The 20,457-nt window shown below is 34.6% G+C and overlaps 1 protein-coding gene across 1 annotated transcript in view; it reads left to right on the forward strand.

Moving 5' to 3' along the window:
* Positions 1–643: 643 nt before the first annotated feature.
* The window catches only part of LOC120430333 (prolactin-releasing peptide receptor), a 91,606-nt gene continuing 71,792 nt past the window's right edge, over positions 644–20,457 (forward strand). The window contains exon 1 of the mRNA XM_052707978.1: positions 644–1,065. The gene's annotated coding sequence lies outside the window, so the exon portion shown is untranslated. The remainder of the gene's footprint in view (positions 1,066–20,457) is intronic.

Raw genomic sequence — 20,457 nt, forward strand, 5'->3', positions numbered from 1 at the left:
AATGGTATGAATTTTGTTATTACCGTCTGCCCGGGTATGCGTAACTTGTGCTTAATTTGTTTCTGTTTGTTTTCTCCTACAAAACTGTTGATCTTTTCAGATATCTCAGGTTCTAATCGATGTGCTAATTACGGGAGCCCTTTTCCCAAGCCCACAATTATCTTTTTCGCCGACCCTCGTCGTTTTCTCTAATGTTTCAACTTGCAGAATACCCTACCGATAATGAGAGAGACGTTTTTATTCCCAATTTCTGTCTTCCCGCCAACTTCGGGATGCGCGTAACTCACTCTCAATCACATTCATCTTCGCAAATTTCACTCTCATCACTCTCTCCGAGAGCGGCCCATCCCAGCTGCGCTAGCACGTGTCACGCGTGGGCGGTTGGCCAAGATTCAAGACCCAGACGGCCACTTGTTGAGTGTTTTGTTTTGATTCACGAACTCACGCTCGCTCTCTCATTTCACGAATTTTCTCTCGCGCGTGGAAAACTCACTTTTAGTACAACGTGCGAGAGTGATGTTTTAGTACTCGTTCACGCAACGGGACACTAGTCGCGCGGTATCAGTCTTTTATCACCGTCCACCGGAAGACGGTTCCAGTAAGGCGGTTTCAGTAACGTTCCAGCACGCGTCTCGGTCGGTTCGTAGCCAAACTGCGGTGGTGGTGTGTTTCAGTCTGGCTCTGCCGGAGAGTTTGTGTTTGTGCGTTTGGCGCTGGCAGGTGTGTTCGGAAGAAAGCCGTTAAATTTGGTGAAAATTACATAAACAAATTTGGGAAGTTTAAGACCATACTGATCAGAAATAATGTTGAATTCAGTGAAAAGTTGTGAATATTATGCTGGATGAATAATAAGCTAGAAATATAAAATTATGATAATATTAACACATAAGTTGTTCAAATAAGATAATTGTGAATTAAACGCAAAATTGTGCAGAAAAATTAAAAGTGAGTGGTTCTCAAAATGTGTAAATGTCTTAATGATTCGTACTCGAAATCAAATATTAAAACATTAAGGATATAACAACCGTTGGTCACTTTGGCTCGATAGAGTGAGCAGATAAAAAGGTTTGTATTCTACCTTCTACAAATTTTAAGTTTATTTTTTCAAAATATTTGTTTCTCAATATTTATTTGTTCATATTCCATAAATATACCATAATAGAAAAAAAGTGTTTTAGTAGTTTGTTTTATTTTAAATTAAAGGAGTTTTGTTGTAGTATTTTTTTGTAAGAATATTTGTTTTTTTTTATTTACAGAAATTTAATTTAAAAAAAATATGAGCCATTTTTAATTTTACTTCAAGTTATTGTCTCTCAACTATGGTCAAAATCGAGGAAGGGGTGAAATAAAAACAACTAAATTGAAAATGGGGCAGAAGCATCACAGAATGCTTAAGACATGATTTTACAGTTACGCTAAGACCAAATATTGACAATATGATATTTAATTCATGAACACAGTTTACACATCTTTTGTCGATCCTCGCGTCGTTCTAGTATTCATGTTTTTTATGTCAAAAGTAGCTTATTTTATGGGGAAATACTAACTAAATCCACCTATGTGGATTTTACCTTCCATCCAGAAATCAAATTTTATGAACTATTAGAGTTAATTTACTATTAAAATATAATATGATGATAAAAAATAAATACACTTTTGTTACAACTGTGAAAATTTATCTTAAGGGTACACAGCAACCGAAAAAGTTGTTGTCTTCTTATTCCAAAACTGTTGAACTTACGGATTAAATCCTGAAATAATTTGATTATAAAAATTCACAAATTTTGTTTTAAATCTTTATGGAAATAGTAGCTTAGGGGATTAATAAAAAATGATATGGATAGTTCCCGTAGTTTTGAAGATACTAAAATGTCTGTAAAAAAATCTGGGTGCAAAAGCTCTGGTTGATGTGTACCGTTAAACGTAATTAACGTATTTAAAAAAAAAATATTTCATTAAAACATCATTATTTATTTATTAATACTCTATCTGTGATAAAACCTTTCAAATCAAAATGTCAAGATTATATCAATTTGAAAATATATTACTTTCAAAAAATGGTGATTTATTTAGATTGATTTTCTTCAGTTGCATAAATTTAGTTATAAAATTATCAAGATTTCATAAAACAATTACCGTCATCAGGGGTGACATTGGGTCATACAAATTTCAGCATATTTGTACGACCCAATCTTACCCCTCAGACTCAATGTCAACTCTGGAGAATGTTTTAATGGGGTTTCATTTAAAAATATCGATTTAATAGATAAAAGAGATTTGTTTTTGCTACACTGATGTTTCAGTCTTTATTACTTTGGAAAAGGCAACTCGATTCTTTTAAAATTGAATTGATTTTACTGCATTTTTGAGGTTTTAACAAAATAGCAATTGTTTAGATAAATCCATGCTTAATATTGTTGATCAAATTATACATTTTATTCAATGTTTTTGACCTTTGCCTACCCTAAGGTAGAAAAAACTCAATTTAAATTATAAGCGCGATTCTCAAAATGTATAAGTAAAATATATTACAAAAAAATTAAGTCATGATAACAATTATGCTACTTCAAAACTTATTCATTTTATATCTAAGAGTTTATGAGAGTATATTTTTTCTCATATTTAAACGTCCTCTTCTGATTTGTAGTCTCATTTTTAAGTGTCCTATTTGATTATAAATGGAAAAAATAACGTAATTAAATGCATTCTGTACAGTAAATTATTTATTAAATTTTTTATTTTTGTAAATATTTTTTTTGACGATAAAATTAGTTTTGAATTAAGTTTGTGTTGGCCTTAGACTAACTCCTTATGTTTGTTTTTTTTTCAATCCAATCGAGATTTTAAGTTTTCTCTTCAAACCAAAATATTTTGTTTAGTTTATTTTTCAAGGAAAAATGGATCGAGACGAAGCCAGAATGACTCATAATTAATGATTTAAATGTGATAAATTTTCCATTTTTGGAGAAGTTTTTTTTTTAATTTTTGGTGTTGCATTTTGAAGTAACAGTTTAGATAAATTTAATATTTTGACAAGCCAATGTTTCAACTTTTGGATGAAAAAAGTTTATTAACCCTCTACTGCCCAAATTTTTTATTCGAACATTTTTATTTTTCAGGAGGTCATTTTGAGCAACTTTTGTTTCACGAAAAACTTTACTCCTCTTGTTCTATGTTTTTCTTGTTTAATTTTTAGTATTTTAATTTGCATTTATCTTGCTTATTTTATGTTTGTTTTTGGAAGTATTTGGCCTTTTCTACCACTTGATATACAGCAGTTCCATATGAAAGTTAAAGAAAAAAAAATAAAGGTGCTTCGATTTGGCTTAACATTTTTCTGGGGGTTCCTTGGCCAAAATAATTAGACCCGTATTTTTTTGTTTGGCCGTTAAGGTGGCCTACGCCGTGTTAGGGTGGTCTGAAAAACTGCCATTTTCGTCGATTTTCACAAAAACCACTTTTTTCAAAAAATCATAACTTCGCACCATTTCAACCGATTTTAGCTGTCTTGGACTCAAATGAAAGATGATAAGTTTGACTTCCAAGAAAAAATAATGTGGAGTTTCAAAAATCTAGCCTAACATTTGAAAAAGTCTTGTGAAAACATCAAATGCCGTTTTGACGTTGTCTGGACCAAAGAGCCTATATCTGAAAATATTTTTAACGGATTCCTCGGACAATTTTTCATTACATATAAAAAATTGGGCGAGGTTCATTAACAGGATTCAGAGATATGAGTTTTTGAAAATAAAATCCTGGTTTTTCGACGCGCCGCGCGCAAAAACGGGAAATTGACGAAACCGGCAAAAAAAATCAGGTTTTTCCCTAAAACTGCGATAACTCGAAAATTCCAGGGGTGACCTATACATGTTTGGGTACCAAAAGTTGCGTGTTTCAATCACGAATTTTTTTGTGTGAAAATCGACGCAAATGGCAATTTTTCGGACCACCCTAACACGGCGTAGGCCACCCTAACGGCCAAACAAAAAAATACGGGTCTAATTATTTTGTCCAAAGAACCCCCCGAAAAAATTTGAGCTAAATCGAAGCACCTTTATTTTTTTTCTTTAACTTTCATATGGAACTGCTGCATAAATACATTTTGCCTATCTAATTTTTTCACGTTTTTAAGTCACATTTTAAATTTTTTGCCTTTTTTCACATTTTCTGCTATAGAATGGCACCGTCATCATTTAAATTGTAAAACAATGCGTAGAGGCATAGTCTGGGACACTAGAAAAATTACTGCATACTTCTTTTTACTGAAAATATAGGAAATGTTTGTTAAAAACACAGCCAATGTTGACCCCTAAAAAATTACATTTTTTTAAACATTGGTAAAGTCACATAAATCAAGTCAAACTTCCAACCGTAAAATTTTCTAAAATTTAAACTTTGAAAAATATTTGCGACGGTCTAAATTTGATCAAATAAGCTATATTTATAAGTTATTTAGCAAAAAATAAATGTATAAAAAGCCGAGGTTGTTGTTGTAGTGGTTGCCTCTCACGCAAGTTGACCTTTGTTTAATCCCAGCCGATCGGTATTTTTCGAGAAGAGAAATGTTTGATCACGCTTTTCTTAAGATGAGACTGAGGATTAAGTTAGGTCATTAGGTCATTCAAGGTGAAGAAGTCGTCTACCTGGAGTTGGCGCAGGTGTTTTTGATTTTAAACTGTCTAAAAAAATTGGGCTTGATTTTTCCGTTAATTCCTTTGAAAATACATATTCTTAAACACATTCCCCTAATCACATTATTTAACAAGAAAAAAATCAACCTGATAAATCTCGCACATCCTCAAAAACATTGTGTATGTGTATAAAAAGTAGCTTTGTCATCGAGAAAGAAATCACCAGCAAAAAAACTTCCCCGCAAAAAAGCGAGAGCTTTATCGTAGCGCCTTTTTTCGGCCCGTCTCTCGCACTCTGCGGTCTCACCAATTCCCGTCCGGAAGCCATCCATAACGACGGCGCTGGACCTGCCACAATTTCCGGTCACCGTTGGCGACCGTCCGACGACGGCGCCAAATGATATTTGCGTTGGCGCGTTACGAAATTGCCCAAATGTGTCTAAATTAAAGCCACGTTTGTATTGGAGCTGCTTTGATTGCCTACCTTTCGGCGCAATGAGGCTCGCAAATAGCGCCTGCAAGTATGTTGCTCGCTGCTACTAAATTGGAGTGAAAATTCAATCAACACGTTGAATTTCAGCAAATTTATCGGGCAGATTTAATCCTGGTGCCGTCGTCAGTCTGACGCGAACATCCGGAAACGCTAATGTAAAACCACAACAGCAATATAGCCATTGGACCGGAAATGGGGGGGAGGGGCCTCTTTGTGTGTGTGTGTGCGTTGTAATTTTGAAATAAGCCCCATAACGCTCCACTTTTCCTCCTTTTTCACTGTGCCTGTTTTGTTGTTGATGTTTTGATGGAGCTCGAGAATCAACCCCCTGGGGTCTTCAACAAGGAAAGAAAAATCAATGAATCACTCCCTTTCAGAAGGATGGTAGAGTAGTCCTTTCACAATGTCTAACGGACTGTGCGCCCCCTATTCTCGTTTTTTTTCGCGGCCATTTCCGTTGGCTTTTCACGGTCACGGTCTCAGTCTGTCTGTCGGATTTTTTTTCTGGGGTTTTTCGTCGAAAAAGGAAGGGTTTCTTTCAAGATTCCGCCATACTTTTTGGGGGGAAGGCGGAGTAGCTTATATTATATTTAACGAGCTTGTGGTGAAGTTTAAGCTGCCGGATGACGGAAGTTTTGCAATTTTCATCCACCGATCTACGATATAGAGGAAGACTACAATGTTGTCCCTTTAATAGCGAACTTCGTTCCGTTGGTTTATGGCGTAGCGGCAAGTTCTCAATTATTAAGCATTCTTGCATATCGTGGTGGGTGGGCTGAGCAGTTGCAGTGCAGTTTGTGTCTCCAGGGATCGTGCACGAAGGGAAAACATTATTATGATTGCATTTGATTGAAATGTACACATTTTAATATAGTGTATGGCGTGCAACCACTGGGTCGAGTTGCCACTCAGAGATGGAAGGATAAATCGTGACTGGGAATAAATTGAGCTTTATGTTTTGTTTAGACATTTTGAATTTAATGTTTTTTTAACGATCAATTGAATTTGATATTGATTAGTCACAGTAGCAAAGTTCAGTTAAATTAACCTTAATTATTATGTATGATAATTCAAACTGATTTATAACACTGTTTCATGTAGGCACGTGGAACATATCATAGAGTTGTTTTTTTGGTAACAAAATGTGTAGTTTTTGATTATTTTCCCAAAACAATTTAAAAAAAATCCAGTTTGGCCAAAAAAGAATTCCCTGATTTTTTTTTATATTTTGTCCCGGGAATTCCTGAAAATGAAAAAAAAAACAAATTTTGGTATGTAAATACAGATTTGGTTGAGTATATTTTTGATTTTACACTAAAAAAAATTAATTATTATTCATAAATCACCGGCATCTGGGGCAAATTAGGGCAATAGTAACGAATTAAGACAGCTGTTTAAGCCAAATGTTTTGATTTGATTTTTATTTATTTCGGTTAAAACAGGATCGGAACAAAACATTTCGTACACCGATTTCCAAATTTATTGCTCTAAAATCTCCTGTACCTATTCAGACTGTATACGGATAGAAATCCTGTAAGCGAACCAGGTAACTCTATTTTGAATTTTAAAACAATGAAATGTTTCTAAAAACATCAAAATTTGTTTTCGATTTCGCTGAAAATTTTTCCAAAATCGAGAAAAATGTTGTTGATTTTAGATACATTTCAATGATATCGAGCTTGAGATCGAAGTAGGCTGCGCGGCGGGTCGGACGCAAATTTTTTGCTCCTGTCATTTCAATGGAGTTTTAATTTTTTTCAAAGTTTGAAGCAAATGTAAAGTTTTCTTTAAATATATTTTGAACAGTTTGTGAATACACGAAAGTCTTGCCGAAACTATCTGCGTACCCGGTGAAAATGAAAGAAATTGTTTCGTCTGCGCCGGAAGTGGAAGTGAAAAATCCAAACGTGTTGGAGGAGCTGGCAGCTGATAGCCATCAAATTCTGACCTAAAGAGGACTTGCGGGAGCTGGCCAATGTGCGAAACCTCTTGAGCTGAAGATCATCTCGAAGAAACGGTTGGAAATTACCTAGAAACCGACGACGGAGAGGCCGAACTCAAGAATGAATCCGTCAAGATACAAATTACGAAGCTCATCTGGTTACGAAGACTCTGTTGCTTGGTGAGACCTTTCCTTTTTAATACAGAAAACACGTTCATTTACACACACATATTGACAATTCATTGAAGACAACCACGCCAACCTTACTATATACGCGGTAGGGTGTTCCCTTGGTCGTTCGCTGTGAGTTGTGGATTGCCTGCTTCTCTAATGAAGGTTCGACTGAGGGGACATGCTTATTAATTTCTCGTCGCTCCATACCCTCAGTGACGTGATGGGGACAAGGGCGTCTATGCAAAGTGTCCCTACACCCGCTACAAATTTCCGGCGCTTGGGGAGGGAAGAGGGAAACCATTTTGATCTATGCGCCGGAATTTGTAGCATTAAAATTCGTGCAAAAAAACTTATGCACGTGGGTGTACAGATTACGGAGTAAAAGATGATCGAATTGTTCACCTAGCGCTCACATGTGTTCCAGGACCAAGTTGCCTGCGGGTATGGGGATCATACATACATACATACATTTCAATGATATCGAGCATGAGCATGAGAGCATGAGCATGAGAGACCACCCATGGTTGTCCTTCTCCGTTGCTGAACAGGACCGTAATCTCCTATCAATACAACTGACCATACGCTTAAACGATCTAATGGTGTTTCCCTTATCAACAGCATGTATGAATGCGTTGAAAAGATAAAACATCAAGATCATTAAAACTAGATCTGAAGCAAATAGGTAACAGTCATTGGCCACCAACGGCGCCCGCCATGTCAGTTTGTAGATCTCGGGGGGATTGGGACGGGAATGTTAGTTAGCACAGGTTGCTACAAAGGGTGGGTTCTATACGATATCCACACCCCCACGTGTGCCGGAAAACTACTTCTACTTGGGATTTTGTTAGTGGGAAAGGGTAATGGCCAGGATTCATCATAGAGGATGATGATGCGACCCAATAATCAATAAATTTTGTTTAATGATGTGATGTATTATGCATTCTCAAGGCAAACAGTCGGAGGATGCGGATGAGATTATTCCCGGTTATTTGGTGTTGAGTTTAGCATAAATGATTCAATCTTAGACAGCCGGCTGTGGAAAGATAAAACCAAATAAAATGCGAAAACGCGAAACCGCCCGGACCGAAAAACACAAACAATCGGGGGGAAAACAAAGACGGAAACGGCAACGAAAATCCGGCGTGATGACCGCGACGCGCACCGTTCAAATTCTCCAAAGCAACTGTCAAACATCGCGAAATCGTCCGGGTCGAAATACACACAATCGGGGGGAAAACAAAGACGGAAACGGCAACGAAAATCCGGCGTGATGACTGCGACGCGCACCGTTCAAATTCTCCAAAGCAACTGTCAAACATCGCGAAATCGTCCGGGTCGAAATACACACAATCGGGGGGAAAACAAAGACGGAAATGGCAACGAAAATCCGGCGTGATGACCGCGACGCGCACCGCTCAAATTCTCCAAAGCAACTCACAAAGACATCAGCTAAGATATATATAAAATGGAATGATCTCACCAAATTCCTCGATAATGGCTTGCATTTCTTGTAGAACCAGTCCCAACTCCTCATGACCTGAAATCATTTTGATCTGCACAGCAAATGTGTGTACTTCTTCAGCTAAATTCTTCGATTCATTCACCGATTTCTCCGCAATCGAACGATTCAGCGAAACTTCCGTTAACCTTCTTAGCGCGCTCTTGCCAACTTGCAAACAGGATCCAATTCCTTGAGATAAATGTCCATCTCGAGTGCTGGTCGATCAATTGGGTTTCGTCACTCGTAACTTCAATGTTCCGATGGTACTCCAAAATTGACTCCAAATTTCTCTATCAACAAAACTGATCCAACGCGATTTAAAATTCAATGTCCAGATTCTTTTAGATATAGATCCATTTCAGGGTCATCACCAAACATTTTTATGAAACTTTTTTTAAATACGAAAATCGAACAAAATATGACGAAGCAAAGTTTTTTCGCGACCGCACGCACCGATTACTACGATCAATCAGATACATTTCAATGATATCGAATTCAAAAACATAGAGCTTCTGAATTTGCATACAGGATGTCTATCCGTGTAGTCCCGATTTCACCCAGTTGGCAGTAGTGATTTAAAGGTAATTTGTAAATTTTAAACATGAAATTCTAAACTTATCAAAAAAATTACATTGGCAGTTATCATTCTATTTGTTTGCGTTTCTTGTTTTTTTTATAGACAATTTTTACGATTTTTTTTGGCTTTTGTAGGTACATCATATAACATGTAAAAGAAATAAATTAATAAGAAATAAATTAATAAGAAATTTTATTTAATTGTTTTTTCAAAGCATTTTAATCTATCTTAATTTGCTGTCCTTGTTTAGATTGAAGTGTAGATTATCATCAATTACCAGTATTGAGGTCATTCTTTGATTAAAAGCTTGAAAAATATATCAAATATAATGAAAACGTAGATTTTATTTCTGTTTCAAAAATTTCCCGGAATCCCTGGAATTCCTCAAAAATTTCTTTTGTGAAAAAATGCCTTTTTACGGGTTAAATTCGATTTAAAATACAAATACAATGCGCCAATTCCTGAGATTCTTACGTAAAGTTGCTACACAAAAAACTTTGCTGAAGACCGCAAAACGATCCGAATTAACTCTGATGAGTTATTAGCGATTTATAGACGTTTTTGCATGAACAGTTTTTTTTCACCAGCTTTAACGCTCTAAGCGACCCTTAAACCTTAATCGATTTGGCTCAAAATTACCTAAGTTTTTTTTGCCTAACTAATCGAGTCAGGTATCACAAGGAAGTCGATTACTGATATAAAATCTGGAAAAATCTGACAGACAAAAATCTACAAATTTTACAAAAAAATTTCTGTAGCGGAGGGAAGTTATGAACTAAATCAAAAGTAAATATTTAATCTTAAATTTAATTAAATATTTGGGCAGTTCTCTCAGATTTCGGTCATTCGATTTTTTTTTGTATTTTTTAATCCGACTGAAACTTTTTTGGTGCCTTCGGTATGCCCAAAGAAGCCATTTTGCATCATTAGTTTGTCCATATAATTTTCCATACAAATTTGGCAGCTGGCCATACAAAAATGATGAATTAAAATTAAAAAATCTGTATCTTTTGAAGGAATTTTTTGATCGATTTGGTGTCTTGATACAAGGTAAAACAATTTTTGGTGATTTTTCATTTAACTTTTTGTCACTAAAACTTAATTTAAAAAAAAAACACTATGTTTAATTTTTTTTAATTTTTGATATTTTTTAGAGGACATTAAATGCAAACTTTTCAGAAATTTCCAGGTTGTGCAAAAAATCTTTGAGCGAGTTATGAATTTTTGAATCAATACTGATTTTCTCAAAAATCGAAAAATTGGTCGCAAAAATTTTTCAACTTAATTTTTCGATGTAAAATCAAATTTGCAATCAAAAAGTACTTGAGTGAAATTTTGATAAAGTGCACCGTTTTCAAGTTAAATCCATTTTTAGGTGACTTTTTTGAAAATAGTCGCAGTTTTACATTTTTTAAATTTAGTGCACATGTTTGCCCACTTTTGAAAAAAATATTTTTGAAAAGCTGAGAAAATTCTCTATATTTTGCATTTTTGAACTTTGTTGATACGACCCTTAGTTGCTGAGATATTGCCATGCAAAGGTTTAAAAACAGGAAAATTGCCATGCAAAGGTCTCACCCAAACAACACACCATTTTCTAATTTCGATATCTCAGCAACTTATGGTCCGATTTTCAATGATAATATTTGAAACATTCGTGAAATTTTCCGATCTTTTCGAAAAAAAAACATTTAAAAAAATTTAAACCAAGACTAACATTTTAAAAGGGCGTAATATTGATTGTTTGGCCCTTTTGAAATGTTAGTCTTGGTTTAAATTTTTTTAAATGTTTTTTTTTCGAAAAGATCGGAAAATTTCACGAATGTTTCATATTTTAACATTGAAAATCGGACCATAAGTTGCTGAGATATCGAAATTAGAAAATGGTGGGTTGTTTGGGTGAGACTTAGAAAACATCAATTTTCCTGTTTTTAAACCTTTGCATGGCAATATCTCAGCAACTAAGGGTCGTATCAACAAAGTTCAAAAAAGCTAAATATAGAGAATTTTCTCAGCCTTTCAAAAATATTTTTTTTCAAAAGTGGGCAAACATGTGCACTTATTTAAAAAAATGAAAAACTGTGACTATTTTCAAAAAAGTCACCTAAAAATGGATTTAACTTGAAAACGGTGCACTTTATCAAAATTTCACTCAAGTACTTTTTGATTGCAAATTTGATTTTACATCGAAAAATTAAGTTGAAAAATTTTTGCGACCAATTTTTCGATTTTTTGAAAAAATCAGTATTGATTCAAAAATTCATAACTCGCTCAAAGATTTTTTGCACAACCTGGAAATTTCTGAAAAGTTGGCATTTGATGTCCTCTAAAACATATCAAAAAATAAAAAAATAAATTAAAAATAGTGTTTTTTTGCAAATCAAGTTTTAGTGACAAAAAGTTAAATAAAAAATCACCAATTTTTTTTACCGTGTATCATTTTTTTCCAGTGTAGTCCGTATCCATACCTACAACTTTGCCGAAGACACCAAATCGATCAAAAAATTCCTTCAAAAGATACAGATTTTTTAATTTTCATACATCATTTTTGTATGGCCAGCTGCCAAATTTGTATGAAAAATTATATGGACAAACTAATGATGCAAAATGGCTTCTTTGGGCATACCGAAGGCACCAAAAAAGTTTCAGTCGGATTAAAAAATACAAAAATTAAAATTTAAGAAAAAAGACCGATTTCGTAGAGAATTGCTCATTTACCAGAAAATTAAAAATCCGTCAAAATCTGGAACAGAGAATGGATAATCTTTGGTTAACGCTTGGCTTTCCCAAAGTTATCTGGAACCTGGCAACCCTGCATCAACCATCTCCAACAAACATTAAAGTGCCTCAATAAAAACCTCAACTCACCCTCAAACCCTCAAAATGTCAAACATGTCCGCTAATCAGCCTTTTAAATTTCCCGTCACGCATCCACACTCCCAGGCAGAGATCCCCGCAACTGCGATAAGATCATCTCGAGATAAACCAAAAACCAAACAAACTCAGCCCCGATCTCAAGTGTACCATTTTTCGGTTCCACTTGCGGAGCCAGCAAACAGCCCGAAACCAGTCAACTTTTCACATTTCAGACCCCCCTCTTAAGTGTGTCTGCCCGAAAAAGTGACTGTCGCACTGAAAATTGGGCTTTTTATCGTGGGGAAAAAGAAAAAAGCTAACATGAACACTTTTCGAGTTGATTTTCTTTTTTATTTTTAAAGCTGAAAATATACGAAAATATTATTCTGTGGTGGTGAATTTTGACTAGAAATGTGGACTTTAAAAAGTTTCGAATGTTTTCAGCTTAACAGAAACGAAAAAAAAGAGTCAGACATTTTTATGCAAATCGTTTCAACGAGGATAAAAAGGATTTAAAATAAACAACTTCATGTGAGCATAATGTTCTGAAAATTGCGAAAAACGAAATGTTTCCCTCTTTTGTTTGCGTCGTGAAATTTAGACTGAAAATTTGGTATGAAAATAAAAATGTCCAAAAATTTCAAATAATGACTGAACAAAAGAAATTTGAACATGGTAAGAAAACAAAAAAAAAGCAAGTCTTCTTTTCTGTGGATAGAATCAGCATCCTCGAGAGCAGCAAAAATGATAACAATAAAATGGTAATTTTCGGGCACTTTCACACCGCCAAATAAAAACATTTTGCTTCCGGTTTGCTGCGGGCACTTTTTCCCACCAAACTGGGGGGTGGAGGAAATTTCACACCATACAAAACCATTAGATGATGGCTACTGGTTTGGGAAAGTAAGAGGGAGTGTGGGGAAATATAATTATCATTTTTGCTACTCGAAATAAAACAAAACGATGCGAGAGCAACTGTTACGAATTTGTTCCTGTTTGGTGGTTTTATTTCACGTCCTACGATGATAATGATTATTACTGGGCATTTCCACCCCACTTTTAACGATTTTCACATAATTTTTTTCATTACTTTTTTTTCGTCAACAAGTGGGAAAGGAAAAACAATCGAAACAGTGAAAATTAACGCACGGGCAAGCCCCGACGACATAAAAGCAAGTGCGAAATTTAATTACGTAATTCTTGCCAATTTGGGCTTTTACCATCCTGACACGTGGAAAAGCGCGATTAATAAAACATTGTGTGACATGTTGATGAGGGAGTGTAAAAAAGGCTACTTAAAATGGACACAGGTAAATGGAATTGCTGGTGTGGAAAATGGATTTCAAAACGCTTTTCAATAAAGACCATTAATTTTCTTCAAATTGCATTTTTTTATGATTAATACATGATTGATTGAATTTTTCTAGGGGCCAAATTTCAACATTACAAAGTTAAAAGTTTTAACATGAAAGAGTGTACATACATTTTATTTGGGAATGTACACAAAAACTAAGAAACTCAGGAATCAACCCAATAAACAAGTGAATTTTTAAAAAAACCTTTTTTTAATGAAGAGTATTTCTTATTCCAGATTTTAACTGATTTTTTCCGACATTATTGGTTGCAATGATTGTCACCATTATTAAAGTTTTGAATAAATCATAATCATTAAATCATAACTTCAATAATGGTGACAATCAAACAAACTATGATGTCGGAAAATGCAACCAAAATCAGAATGAAAAAAACACAATCCATGAAAAATATGTGAAAAAAATGAATGTGCTCCAATCTAATCTCAATAAAAGACCGATTTTTATTTGTTTTTCTATTAGGGTGATCTTTACCAAGTTCCACTTTTTAAATGAGATATTTTGAAAAGGTTAAAAAAATTACCAGTAATATAAATATTTTCAAAATGAATGCTAAATCACTACATGTGAGCAAATCTCTACGAAATCAACCGATTTCATCGTTTTAATTTTTTGTATTTTTTATTTGGCTCAAACTTTGTGAGGGCCTTCCCTATGACCAAAGAAGCCAAAGAATTTTGGCAGCTGTTCATACAAAAATAGCACATCAATATTCGAAAATCTGTAACTTTTGCAAGAATTTTCTGATCGATTTGATGTCTGCGGCAAAGTTGTGCTATTGAAGAGGACTATTTAGAAAAATATAGGTACATGAAAAAATTGTTTCTACCGATTTTTAAATTACTTTTTTCTTAAAAATTCCATTTCCCAAAATCCGATTTTTTTAATTTTTGGTCTGTTTTGGAAAAATAGAAATTTTAGTCCATTTTTTTTACACCAGTTTTTCGTGGAAAATCAAACATGCAATCGAAGAGTTCTTGACAGATTTTTTGATAAAGTGCTCCGTTTAGATATAAGCGGCTATATTTAATTTCATCTAAAAAATCCTGTTTTTTTTATTTTTTCAAAACAGTTTTCATGATTGTCCATTCTCAAAAACATTTTTTTTAAGTTCAGAAAATTTCCAATGACATTGCTTGCTAAACATTGAAGATTGGACCTCTGGTTGTTGAAATACAGCGAATATAAAAAAGAAACAGGAACATTTCGTGCTTGCCATTTCATTAGGGCACATAACTTTTTTAGACAAGAGTGTGTCCCTTTCACACCTTATGTAAACTGTCATTCGAGTGAAAGGGATACACTATCGTTTACAAAAGTTATGTGCCCTTTTGAAATGTTAGGCTCCATTTATTTAAGTCTGATTCAAACATTTTCACATTTTCTAATATCTCAGCAACTAATTTTCCAATTTTGAATGGTGAAAAATGAAACATTTGTAAAAAAATATGATCTTTAAAATGTATTTTATTTTATATATATTTTGGAATCAAGACTTACATTTCAAATGGGACAAACATTCAATATCTCAATGGGCGTATAAAGCATATAAATAACGGATTTTGAGAAATTTATTTTTTGTAAAAAAAGTTAATTTTAGAATCGACAATTTTTTCTTTGTACCTATTTTATCTTCAATAATTTGCCGAAAACACTAAATCGATCGGAAAATGCTTTCAAAAGTCACAGATTTTCGAATATTTGCGTACTATTTTGTATGGACAGCTGCCAAAATTGTATGGAGCCTTGTATGAGTGAAAATGTCTTCTTTGGTCATAGGGATGGACCCCACAAAGTTTTAACCAAATCAAGAAATTTAAATAAAATCCATTTCCGGTTTTGGTGGAGAAATGCTCATGTATGTCCAAAATGATGAAAATTTAATTATACAAAAACAATTTTTGATCAAATTGACTGTACAACCAAATTGACATCCATATACTGAAATCAGTTAAAATTGTAATTTGTGGACACTTTTAAATGATTTTTGTTTTTTACTTTGACATCACCTAAATTTTGTTAATATTCTTTCAAAATTTGGCAAATTAAAAAGGCTTTCAAATGTAAACATTTAGCCTGAAAGTGTATTTTTGCGATTCCGTCGTGAAACTACTTACTTTACCTGTCATTCTTGAACGACGAAATAGCCTTCTTTTCTGTACCAAAATTAACAGAATCAAATAGCAACACTTTTCAAAATAAATGCTGAAAAGTTCTACTTTTCAGCACTGAAATTTGTGCTGAAAAGTTGAACTTTTCAGCACTTGTTCCGAAAAGTAACACTTTTCAACATTTTTTTGATTTAAACGATTTATTGACAAAATACATGAAAATTTGACTTAAAATTTCACTCAATGGGTGTTTTTCGAAATCGCAAAAAATGTTGTATGGAATTCGTTGCAAAACTTGATTTTTTCAGCACTCTTCGTATTTATCCAACTCGGTGAACCTCGTTGGATAAATGTACGACTCGTGCTGAAAAAATCATATTTGTGCAACTTGTTGCATAAATTACTATTATACTTTTCAACATACAAAATCTAATAATAACATAACTTGAACATAAGCATGAAGCCCAAAACGGCCAAGAAGGCAGGATGGATTTATTTGAAAATCAACGTATTAGTAGATGGGTTATTCTCCACCAACTCACAAAGCAGTTGCCTCGACCCCTCTTCGATTTGCATGGAATTTTCTCCTAAGGGGTAACTTTTGATCCTCATCACGAATTCGAACTCCATTTTTCGATATCTTGTAACGGAGGGATGGTTCGACCCCTTCCATTTTTGAACACTCAAAAAAAGTCGTGTTTTTCAATAATTTGCAGCCTGAAATGGTGATGATTTGGAAATTTGGTGTCAAAGGGACTTTATGTAAAATAGGATTGCCGGTTTGATGGCGTATTCAGAATTCCGAAAAAACGTATTTTTCATAAAAAATACAAGCATAGTTTCAAAAAAAAAATTGCCATTTTTCGATACTTAAATGTAAAAATTACAGGTTATGTAATTTTTTGGTAAGTTAATGTACTTTTCGAATCTGCAATAAACCAGAAGTCTAATTTTATCAAATAGGAACTAAATTTTCCATTTTAAAATTTCGTGTTTTTTGATACTTGACAGGGTCAATTTTAGAGTGTAACAATGTTCTACAAAGTTGTAGAGCAGACAATTACAAAAAAAAAAAATGTTATGATATGCAAGGGGTTTGGTTTGCTAGCGAGTTATCGCAATTTTACGAAAAATTATTTTTTTCCTGCAATCCTCTTGTCTGTGGTAAACCACACCACAACGTCAGCATGACCGAGCAAACTCTTCTTTATGACGGTGGTAAATTGAGACAACTGACAGGCAATAATTATGCAATGAGGAGGAAATTTATTTACTCAGGTCGGAATCCACATGAAACTGCAAATTTTCGCTTGTTGTTGATAGAAAGAAATAAGAAAATAAATTAATAATTAAAATTATAAAATTTATATAATTTATAAATTTTATAATTTTTCTATAGAAAACTAATCTTTTTGTAATTTAAATGGATTTTTCCAACCAAACCGGAAGCAAAACTTCACAAAGAAACAGAACTTCCCCGTAATGAGAGTGGGAACTGACGCAACTGGTTCATCCTTACGGAGTAGTGGGTGCTGATTAAGGGCAAGCGAAACTTAGTATGCACACTAACGATTATAGTGCTCGATAATAACATCAGTCAGCGGCAGCAGCATCGAACAAAGTCGTTAATGTGGGCGGGGAGTAGGGTGGCAACGTTCGGAAAAGTGATCCCTTCGGAGTTGATGAAACTTTTCTTGCTTTCTTCTCAAGGGATACGCGCAAGGATCATCGTCGAGTTAATTACTGTCCGTTGGCGAGATGGCTTTCTAATTGGACGGTTGGACGAGACACAATTAATAACCATTAAGTTTGATACTTATAAAGTGCTGAGAGCGGAAATTAATCAGTCAGGCATTTAGTTTGTGTGAACTTTGTCGATCTTAGATCATTCCTACCAGGTACTCACAGCTTTTAACAGTGTTGCCAGATCATCAACATCTAGTTACTAAATTTGGACGGATTTTTATTTATTGCCAAAACCGTCTTTAAACAAATTCTGATGAATGAAACAAGTCATTTCAAATCGCTCTCATAGATCCACTTTCAACAACGTCCACCATTCCAGCAATCGTACCAAAATCCAATCCAGGAAAAATGTCTCAAAGCTCAGATTTGCTCCAACATGCTACCTAATACCACTTACACACAAATCATTTCCAAACCGCTCCGGCGGGGCAATATTTCCTCATCAGATCGGAATTACCAGAGTGGATCCCGCACAAAGTTCTGCACGTTAGAGCCGTTTCCTGTGGCCACTTTTCCTCGCATCGAGCGATATGTTTTTCGTTTGCCAATGCTGCTCCAACAAGCTATAGAAAAGTGAACTTTGTATGAACCCATCTATAGATAAGACAAACATTTGTGCAACTTGGTTCCAAAGGAATAAAAAAAAGGTATTTTCTCCTGCGTCATATACGAAGGAGTTTGCTTAACCTTTGACTACCTATCAAGATTTTAAAACAAATAAGAATCGTTAAAGTTACTGACTAAAAAATTGAAGAGAGGAAGATAATAATCAAAAATTACAAGATAAATAAAAATAATATGAGTACCCGAGCAGACGGAAATAACTTGGGAATACATTTTTTTAATATTTGAAAATACTAGGCCAATAACATATTATGTTATTTATAACAAAATTTGTTATAAGTCGTTATGATTTTTTGTTATTGGATTGTTATTGGAATAACAGACTGATAACGAACAATCTTTTTTGTTATTTTTTTTGTTATTTTAACAACTTATCCGATCATCCCAATAACAGTTGGACGTGTTCTTCCATAACAAAAACGTTACTTAATCCATCCTAGGGTGGTTGGTGCCTTCCTCACATTTAAAGGGTGCTGTCCAAAAAAGACACAAAAGGGCGGTGTTTTTCAGTGTTTTATCAATTTGACTCATTATTCATACCACTAGCTTGGGTAGTCAGAGCTTCATATTGCAGGGCACTTAGGTGCTTACAACTTATGATTGGGTAGTCAGATCTCCAATCTAATTCGTGCCCGTTGAAAAGGTATTTTGATTACCTATCCAACGACAGGTTGCATGAGAGATCCGGACAACGTTTTCATCAAAATATCTGAGATCCGGCCTCCAAAAAGTGCATAAATAACACTTAAGTGCTTATAACTTTTGATAGGGTTGTCAGATCTTCAATGTCTTGGACGCATTAGAAAGGTCTTTCAAATACCTTTCTTAAAATGTATAGCATGACGGGGTTTCTTACAAAAACCACCCTTTTTACAATCTTCCGGACTTTAGTCAAAATCGTTTTTTTAGCATAACTTTTGAAGTACTTAACTAAACTTCATAATTTTCAATAGGGACTTATGGGACCCCAAGACGGATCGAATGAGACCAAAACGGTCCAAATCGGTTTAGCCAGTCTCAAGATAATCGAGTGCATATTTTTTGGTGCACAGACCCACATCCCTACACACACACACACACACACACACACACACACACACACACACACACACACACACACACACACACACACAGACATTTGCTCAGAATTTGATTCTGAGTCGATATGTATACGTGAAGGTGGGTCTAGGAGGTCAAATTAAGAAGTTCGTTTTTCGAGTGATTTTATAGCCTTTCCTCAGTAAAGTGAGGAAGGCAAAAATTTATTCCAAAGTGGTGGAAGTTCACTTTTGTTCGCGCTCCGTTGTTTTCTGTTATTTGACGTGTAAATTGTGCCTTATTGTAGCTTAATTGTGTCCCAAAACTTGTATAACAGCGTATAGTAGTGGAATAGAGTGGTTTTAAAACAAATATCGTGATTTATTGAAGGAAAAAATCGAATTTTGCGTGACCAGTCCAACGCGGTTTAGTTTGTTTTTTTTTTAATTCGGGAGGTAACGGGGAGCTTTTGTGCGATTTCGTTTTCTGCTGTTCCTCGGCGAGAAACGTCAAAAGGGTCGTCGTGCGTTACATTAGAGCTTTTAGGTCAGGGATGCCAGCTAGTGTTTTTGAATATCTGTACATTCGAACTGTTATGTTTGTACAAGATAGCAATGAGAAAAAGTGAACAAAATAAGAAATTTAATGTAAAAGAAACTTTTCGCGCACGTTTTTCGAGTACGAATCACTTGTTTGGATATCTGTGCAAATGAAGAAAAAATATGCAGCTGCTCTTGTGGATTTGATAAATCAGCCAATGAAGGATGACTCCGGTGAGTTTGTTCCGTGTTAATGCCTGGTGTGTGTGTGTGTGTGTGTGTGTGTGTGTGTGTGTTTGTGTGTGATTACTTGCGTGATACAAATACAAGATATGCTGTTTTCTAGCACCGGCAGAATTCTTCAATATGAATCAGGACACACATTAATCGCGCGTTTACAGCAATATCTCCTGTTGGATTATTAACCTAAATTTTCTTTAAAAATGTTCATGTTCTATTCAAGAATTGTGTACAGATTAGATTCTGTAGGTTACGTAATTTCGTTTTTTTTTCTATATACTTTCTTTAGTCATCTTGAACGGGATTTGCAATTGTCGTTATGACTTCGTCAACAGAATTGATTTATTTATAAGATCCTTTATTTCCACAGCCGGTTGTCTAATATTGGATCATAAACAATTATTCGCGTCGGGATTTAACATTTAAAAATACTAACAACAAACTAAATAGAAACTGATTCGACAGCAACATTTAGTTACTTTAGAATAAACCTTTCATCGTTAAAATATTAATTCCGCACATTCACTAAACGGGAAATGTCTCAACAGCAGCATCCGATTGCTTCCGTTAATCTTACTTATGCCAATGGTCGTATTGCTTGCTTAGGGCGAA

The sequence above is a fragment of the Culex pipiens genome, chromosome 2 (assembly GCF_016801865.2).
Source record: "Culex pipiens pallens isolate TS chromosome 2, TS_CPP_V2, whole genome shotgun sequence".
NCBI lineage: Eukaryota > Metazoa > Arthropoda > Insecta > Diptera > Culicidae > Culex > Culex pipiens.